Below are 9,333 nucleotides of genomic sequence, written 5' to 3' on the forward strand. Positions count from 1 at the left end.
GTCAAAGAGCTGTTCCAAAACATCACTGACAGTAAACCTTTTTCCCAGAAGACATTTTCAAGTGAGAGAGCGTGCAGATTGCAGTGTACACAGAGCACAAAGAGGAATGATTTGGATAGAGGGCTGCCGTGCAAGCTTTTATATGTTTGCTCCGCCTTTATTTTGCATGAACTACCAAGTCCTTGCAGGAATACCCCGCCCTCCACAGCGCATATGCAATATGTGTTCAGCACATTGAAAAAATATCATCATGATAATTTTATGCTTAATCAGTTGTCCCCATCAAATTAGGAAAAGTCATGAAATATGAAGCAAAAAAATGAATGATAAACATTGAATGGGGTCAAATTGACCTTATATATGGAATTGTAATGTGCCTTTGTCATCTGATTTTCCTTTTTTTTCTTCTTTTTTTTATATTTCATGACTTTTGTTACTTTTGCTTTTAAGACAGGGACAAAAGTGCTGTTTTAATATGTTTCTATTATTATTTTTTATTTATTTGTTCTTCTTCACCATATATTTCTAACTGTCATTAGTATTAATGCTGATTGTGTAAACCAATGTTGTGCTGAGCTCTTTGTTGTCTCAAAAAAATACTTGAAAAAATGTTAGAATAAAATGTTATATTAAAGTCACATCTATGATTCAAACGTAAAGCAAGTGGTCACCCCACCTCTAAAATACTGAAGGTTAGACACTGCTGTCACCCTCAAAGTGATTGACAGGTCTTTTAACCACATACTTGATGACAACAAATCTAGAATAGAATAGAATAGAATGGAAAAGAATGGAACAGAATAGATGGAACAGAATAGAATAGAATAGAATAGAATGGAACAGAATAGAATAGAATGGAATAGAATGGAACAGAATAGAATGGAATAGAATGGAACAGAATGGAACAGAATAGAATAGAATGGAACAGAATAGAATAGAATAGAATGGAACAGAATAGAATGGGACAGAATAGAATAGAATGGAATAGAATGGGACATAATAGAATAGAATGGAATTGAATGGAACAGAATAGAATAAAATAGAATAGAATGGAACAGAATAGAATAGAATAGAATGGAATAGAATAAAATAGATTGACAGGTGGATTTCTTCCTGTCACACTAAGTCAGTTGTTAAATTAAAGTCAGTAAAAGGATCTCCAGGTATTCACTGACTGGTTACAACCACAGCAGGAGCGATGACTTTGAAATAACTTGTCATGTTTTCTCCACTTGGTGGCAGTACTGAGCTGAACATGAGTGTGTCTCTCCCCTATGGCTGTGTACCTGAAGGGCAGTCCGTCACCAGAGATCAGTAGTAATCTAATAAACTCTTCCCTGCTTGCTTTTCTCTCTCTTTCAGAGGTCAGGACGGATCCATATAAACTCTGTTTTCACCTGCCTCTGTCCCTCATAACCTCACACACACTCCTCACACACTCACACTGTGTGTCAAGGGTACAAGAAGGGAGGGAGACATCATATAGGCTGTTCTCCTCTCTGTCCTCATCCAGTTTATGGGCCTTAAACACATCACACAGCAGACATAATTCTCTGCTGCTACACCAACACAGCATCTGGTTATTCTGTGTGAAGCTCATAAAGGAGAATAAGGAACAATAAATGCATCACAATCATGTGTGTGATGGTTATTCTGATCTGAACATCATATAAAGACAGTGGAATCAGGATGTAAACGATATGAATTTCACTTATCTCCTTCACTTTCAGCGTCCTGCACTGTACAAACTGGCTTACTGTCACACTGTCATTACTCTTCCATCTGATGAATATTAACCCTGTTTCCTATTTACTTCTATTGAAGCCCGTACAAAAGGAAAAAGGACGTTCAAGTGTGCTTTTCCTGTTTCAATATGACCTCCAATTGGCAACAGACTCTTGAATTAAGACAGGTTTCATCACCCATTAAAACGCCACACGATCCTTTGCCAATGGGAGGGTAGACTGCTCTGTCCCAGCGCTGGCTGATATTTGACACACCGGGGAAGTTTCACCAAAATACTGTCCATTACCTGTGCTCAAAACAGGTAGAGATCCAGAGAGAAGCCTGAGGGAGGAGATGTAAAGCCACGCTGAGATGGTTTTTTGGTTCTTAAAAACCACAAATATATCTTCTTATGGATCAACACTTCAAATAAAACACAGGAGAAGAAGAAAATATGGAGCTTTAATAGATCTGTAATTAGAAAGATCTGGGATTTGTGATTTTTAATTAAGTGCTACAGACTGAGCAGGAATTCAAAATTTCAGTAGAGCCAAGGAGGGTGTGTTCTGTGAGAAGTTCCTAAGTGTACATGTGTGGTACATGGACAGTGTGTGGTTGTGATAAAATACTCCTGTACTCAGTGGAGAAGGGGATAGAATATGATAAACATAGTGATAAACCACAGACCGACACATTTTTGCTGAAGTGAAAGTTCTTTTCTTACTATCCTGTAATTTTTTTACTACTGGCACATTTCAACCGGAATATACGAGTTAAATAACATTAACTTTTAATATGAACAGGCCTCTCACACAAAACAGAAGTCAATTGATGAAAATGAATGTGTTTCACTCTTCAAGGAAACGTCTATTACATCCTTCTTTCTGTTTACACTCTGCAGTGAAAACTCATCACCCTTTAGTGCCCCTGGAAACACGTTTTTGAAGTTGTTTGTGTTTGGTCTGTTTTCATGTGTTCTCAGAAGGTGCATTGTGTTGAGCCTTCAGGGCCACCATACTTTGTCTATGGACTTGTTTACGGACTCCTCTTCAGTGCAGATCATGCTCCTGAGTCAGAGAGCTTCCTAACGCTTTCTTAACAAGATTCAGCGATGAGAAGCTTCTCTCACAGGGAGCTTCAGTAATTAAAAGTGTCAACAGAAGCTAAAATGTCAGTCCGATGACACAGTCGTCTCCTCACCTCTCAGAGGTTTCTAGCTGTCCTGCAGTTGTGACCCTCCAGAGTCTCTGTCACTGGGATGTCAGACCAGAAAGCTCAGCATGTAATGTGCCATCGGCGGCTCAGACGTCTGCTGATTTAGCTGCAGCATCAGTGGAGTTGTCCACATATGCCGGTGTCCACACTGAGCTTGTGTAAAGTCTGTCTCAGCAGCATCAGTAAAGTCTGTCCACCATAGCAACCAGTCAGTAATGAATGGCATGTGTATTTCCGGCCATTAGACGTTAGCATTGCTCTGTGTCTGTGGAGCTGACTTTTTTTCTTCTTCTATCCTCTAATGACGGTGTGTCCATGTTTTCATACCTCCCTTTATGGAAGGACTGTCACTCGCTGCAGGTGGAAATGTCAAACACAGAACAGTGCGGGTATTTTTGTTATTTCTCTGTGTCAAACAGTTGTGGTCGGTTCTGTCCTCGCTGTGAAAAGCTTGTTCTAGTGAAAAACATGTCTGAGGTTGTTGACGTGTGTGTGTGTGTGTGTGTGTGTGTGTGTGTGTTTATTTTAATAAACTGCGATCACTTAAATTCATATATTGTTTATGCTTGAAGATCGTCTACCTGTCCTCCTCATGGATCGTTGTCGAGGCTACAGAAGCATTTAATGAAAGTTTTTTACTACATACACAGGTCAACAGGTAGACAGGTGGATAAACAGGTAGACGGGTGGATAGGTGGACAGGTGAGAGCTGGTCAAGTTCTCTAACTGCTGAGGAAAGGAGCTTCAGTGCCTCCTTTGTCATCTCCTTCCTTCCTAGCATATAACACTGGAGCTTCCTTTAAAAAAAGGAAAGGAGAAAATGGTGTTTCTTCTCTTTAAATCCAATCAGGAGTGATCATGAAGAACAAGCATAATGAACTTATAGTTAACATTATCATCATCATAATAAAATACCATACATAAATATCATTTCACTAAACCTTCCCATTGCGTGATGCATCAAAAAGGAATGTTCTCCACTATAAAAAAGGTCAGGAAACTGTATATATTTATGTCAGAATATAATTTAATCTGGATACTTCCTTATTTTTATTCAATTATTATTAGAATGGTTCAACTTCCTCTTTTTAATTGCTATTGTATTTCAACATTTCAATCCTGATTGTTTTGTTTTTGTGGTTAGGAAGGGTGGGGTGTCATAAATGAAAAAAATAAACATAGTGCAGTCACATCCTTTCCTGAGTCCTTATGAATTCTCCTTCACATCTTTCCTTGAACTCATGTTTTCCATCGAGGTCGAGAAATAGAGTCAGTCCTCCTGTGACAAACGAGCCCACAGGTCGTCTGTGCAGCAGGTTACTGTGACATCATAGTTAGGTTTTGTTGCTAGGTGACATCTAATGGTCGTAGTAATGATGACAGGAGCAAAGGGAAAAGTGCGGTGACGTAGTATAAAGAGAGACAGAGTCCACGACAGGAGGAGGTTGTGGTGGATGGATGAATGTGACACAGGAAAGTGGTGTTCCATTCCCATGTGAAACCAGCTGTTTATATTGTAACCATGACAACAACCACAGACACAAACAGAGGTGATTTCAAAATAAAACACACAAAAACAATGCAAACAATAACCACATGAGCAGGGCAGGACCTAACGGTCTCTCTTTACCTTGAGTCACTAGTTTCCCTCTGTAGCGTACATACCTGGCCTGGCATCAGTCACAAGCCATTAAAGACGTTCACTGTAAGGACATGCAGAGGTATGGATCCAAAATTGACACTTTGTGACTCTTCCCGCCATCAAACTATCAAACTGATAGGAAACAGAGACAAAGGATCCTTCTCCCACAAACAGACCATGCTGTTAGCATGCCAGAGAGACACAGAACCAAAGGTCAAAGGGTCAGCTCCAGAGGATCAACCAATGGACACCAGGCAACTGGAGAATATAGGCAAAATCTCCAGTTTGTAACAATAAGACTTTGTCTAATGATATTTGATTGTTTCTTATATAGAAAAGTAATAACAAAAGGACTGATTAACGCTAAGGTGTGAATCCTGGCCTCTCTGTGCCATGCATGAACACACACACCCACACAAACACACACACAGACACACACACACACACACCCACACAAACACACACACAGACACACACACACACACACAGACACACACACACACACACACACCTCCCTTGCTCTGTCCCTCTCAAGATAAGAGTCATAAACTACAACCCACAGAACTCTCTTCACAGACACAGATCTATGCAAGAATGTAAAATTAAATATCTAGCTGTTCTGTAACTCATGAGATGTTCCTATGCAATAGTTTAATCCCAAACTTCTATCCCATAGAATGTTTGAAATGTAACATGTAGATTTTAAGACAATGTCCTTCATGTGACCATACTGTCAGCATCCTTCATACAAGGTAACATATTAGTATTATTATAGTCAAAGAACTGCTGTGTAATCCATATGTATAGATTATTAGTTTTGGGAAATGTTTATATTGTTGTTTGCTCAATTCACCACTTGTATTATTAAGTCCAGGTTTGAAGGATGTGATATGAAAGCAACACTTGTATTACTCCTGTCTGTCATTATTAGTGCCATTACGTTTATATGTTGTTTCATTTAATGTTTTATGGTCATGGAGGAAGACGGATGTGTGAGTTTATAAGTAAACTCTAGAGTTAATCTATTCAAAAGTTCTGTGGAAAATTACTCTCTTCTCCAAGTTGAAACACAGGAGAAGATGGGTGACGCCCCTGAAACATGCGCCAGCCCCCAGGGGATAAAACAGTCGTGAACAATTCACACATTGCTAAAAGCTAAGACGAGAAGCTAGAAACTGAGAGAAGCTAGGGAAGGCAAGAAAGCTAGAAGCTGAAAGCTCTGTAGTCCAGGCTCTTACCAACAGCCCGGCTCTTAGCTCTAAGCTGCTCGCCACGAACTCATGGCTCTTAGCCATTTTTGCACTTGATTGTTTTGACCGCGTCCTTTATTATTTCTTTGCCACATGCTCCAAGTAACATAATTACTACATGTGCAACCTTTTATTTTTATAAGCCAAGTCAAGACCAACTGAACCAAAGCAACAGAAGTGCCTCAGAGTAATTTTGTAACTTTTAATTATCAAGTTTTCCTTTTTGAAAGTTTTGACAGTTTTAGAGTCATCTGGTCAACGCCAGTCTCCTCTAAAGTTATCCAGCCAAAGTGAAGAGCATTAGAGTTTATTTCGCATCAACCCACAAGAGACACCAGCAGAGACACATCTGCACGACCTCCTGCATAGAAGCCGAGCCAGAAAGTCTCCTGGCAAACTCCACCAGAGCTGAACCGCTGAGACACCGGCAGAATCCATCTTTATGATTATTACACCTTGCATTTACTCTGTAGATAGTAGTTTAGTTAATAAACTCCTTTATTTACACCCAGTTGTCGTCCTGTTGTATTCTTTTGACGTAGAGACTGGAGATCCATTGAATCGAGAAGTCATGGCTTTTGATATGAGATTGATAAATTTGGCAATGAAGTAATTCATTGTTGTCCTCCCAGAGGACTGGTGCCCCATTTCAACAAGAGTAAATTCTAAATTACGGTGTTAACGCTACGCCTCCAACACAAGGTCTTTAACCCTCCTCGCCTCTTTCTGCCATCAAGTCTCTCCTATTTAAAACTTAAACTAACAGCTTACATTCCCTACTGCCTAACGTCTTCTGATATCCAGGGCTGGAGAGGACCAGCCATGTTGCTCCACGCTAAGTTGAGGGACTAAGACGCTGATCTACACCCTCCTTATCATGTGCATGTCTGATGCAGATGCAGCGTATCCCTGCATTAATGAAGACTTTGTCCTCTCCTGCCACACTGACATTGGGATCAGTGTCTGCACTGTGAGAACTGGAGAGCTGCAACCTCCCACCATATTCTGATTCATATTCATGTGTACATGCTTCTTATATAGAAGTAGCTCATGAGGACGCTCCTCCATCGCAGATAATTGGAGTAACCTTCAGCATTTCACTTCCTGTTTCTGATTTAATGGGGATGACAGCTGCTGAAACTTTGAACTTTTCAGTTTAGTGAAACCCGGAGAGCAGAAAAATGGCTCAGGCTATGTCCTGGCACATCAGACGGAAAACGTAGATATAGCAACAAAATGATTTTACAGGTGTGAGAAAATCAAAAGAAATGGTTTTGAGGTAATTTGATATATTTCGACAGAACAAAATCAGTGTCTTCGTGTTTTTATAAGCAAACACATAACGATTTTTACTGTTAATTTGAGTCATATGGAGGGTGATCCATTAGTTTGAACAAAAAATAAAAATGTAATATTAAGAGGTGAATTTTTTTATATGGGTAAGAAGCCCCCCCCCCCACCATCATCAATGGTCATCAATGATTTTGAATGTACACCGCTAGCCGGCTAGCTTTGATTCTAATTAATTCTAGTGTAGGCTAACAATCTGTGGCGATGTTACATCATTTTAATCATTCACTTACTTTTGTACGTGGCAGGATTTTTATGTCAGTAATTTAAATGCACAGTCTGTAAGTTCTCCCTCTCGTGGTTTCGCAATCAACTCAATAATAAAAGACAGTGTTGGATGACATCATGAAATAGTCTGGGATCATGGGAGTTTGTGTTTTCACCACCATTACTGTAAGCTCCTCCTGACTGGATTCCTTCAGTGTCAGTGTTCAGGAAATCAAACAGACCCAGTGATTCTAACCGTTAAAAACACTGAATGAAGCAGTTTGACATATAAAGTCAGTGTTTGAGCGACGCTGTACGGAGGACAGAGACTCAGGGAAGAGCTGGAGCTGAGATTGATGCTAACCTTTGTTCTGATTGTTTCTCTGATAACTTATGAAGCAGACGTTCAGCAGGTTTTTACCAGCAGCTGAATTATCCACAGAGGTGTCCTCCTCTCCATAACAAACACACCAGGGGATTAAAACCAGTAGAAACACCCAGAAAGTAGTTTCACTTAAAAAATGAGTAATTCCGTGCGCCCCAGCAGCTCAGCTGCCCACCTGGCAGAGAGCGTACCATAAAGGCTTAGTCCGATCCACAACGACCAGGGGTTCCAGTCCGACCCATAGCTCGCATATCATCCCCTGTCTGTCCCTGACTTTCCTGTCTCTGTCTGAATAAAAGGCAAAAATGCCCTAAAGATAACTTCAAAAAAAAAAAAGTGATTCCCTGAAGCTTGTCAGCGGACACATGATGTCCAGAAGTAGCTGTAAACTAAGACTGCTTACCTTTGATTCTTCAATAAATTCAACCAGACATTCAACAGGTTTTTCCCGGTAGCCGAATTATACACAAAGGGCTGTCCCCTCCATAACAAACGGACCAGGTGATTAAAACCGGTACATGAATAATGCACTTTCACTTAAAAAAAAACAAAAAAAAAAACAAAAAAAAATCAAAAACCTGTGATTTGCCAACACTTTGGCAGACAGGGAGCAGCTGGAAACAGACTGCTTACCTTTGACTCTTTAATAAAGTAACATAGGTCTAGTCATTTTTATACTTCAGATTCTACAAAACTACTTTGAAACTAGTGAAACTGAAAACCACAAGAAAAGGGAAAATGGGAGAAAAAGAGCTGTGAAGAATGTCAGAAGGAGCTGCATGAGACACGTTGACCTCCAAGACAATGTCACATTATCCAGTTTTACAGAACACTACTGGGGCTGAATACTGAATAAGCAAAGACGGGCTGCAGTGTGGTCTAAAAGCAAACTACTGATGCTAACTGTGATAAATGTCAGTGAGGACCAGCTAATCTCACATATCAAACACATATTCTGGCCCCGGTAATGTTGTGAAAGTTGTTCAGATATCACATCTGCTAATATCCACCCTTCACCCTCAGTCGATGGCGGGTCCAGGTGACAAGGTGACTGCTTTGTAGTGACATCACAAAGTCACAGAAGTCCTTTGAGCTCAGCTCTTTGTTTCATTTCTGTCAACAATACTGAATATTGATAAAATATACTGATAAAATCAAAATATACTATATAAGATGAAATGAAACAATCCTGAGATAAACGGGTGAAAAATTATGTCACACTGGAGAACTAAATCTGTCCTGACCTCATCCACTTGAAGTTCATTCTAGTGATTGATTACTTCTGTCTGCACCGTTTGCCTTGATGGGTGAATCCTTGCTATCACTTCCTACTTGAACAAACCACATGTCTGCTGAGAGTAAAAGAAGTTGATAGTAGGGAAGCTTCCCTCCTCTCTGGAGACAGAACTGTGTGCCGTCTGTTCCCGCTCTGGGCTGAATGTTTGAAATGACAGCTCGCTCGACGGCCACTGACAGTGATGACACACTCACATATCCATGCGCGCTATCTCAGCTCTTGTTGTCGTGTTGCAAAATCTTCCTGATGATGTCACTCAGTT

Source organism: Seriola lalandi, unplaced genomic scaffold, assembly GCF_002814215.2.
Source record: "Seriola lalandi dorsalis isolate HSWRI2012SDOR001 ecotype SW California unplaced genomic scaffold, Sedor1 jcf7180002054588, whole genome shotgun sequence".
NCBI classification, from domain to species: Eukaryota; Metazoa; Chordata; class Actinopteri; order Carangiformes; family Carangidae; genus Seriola; species Seriola lalandi.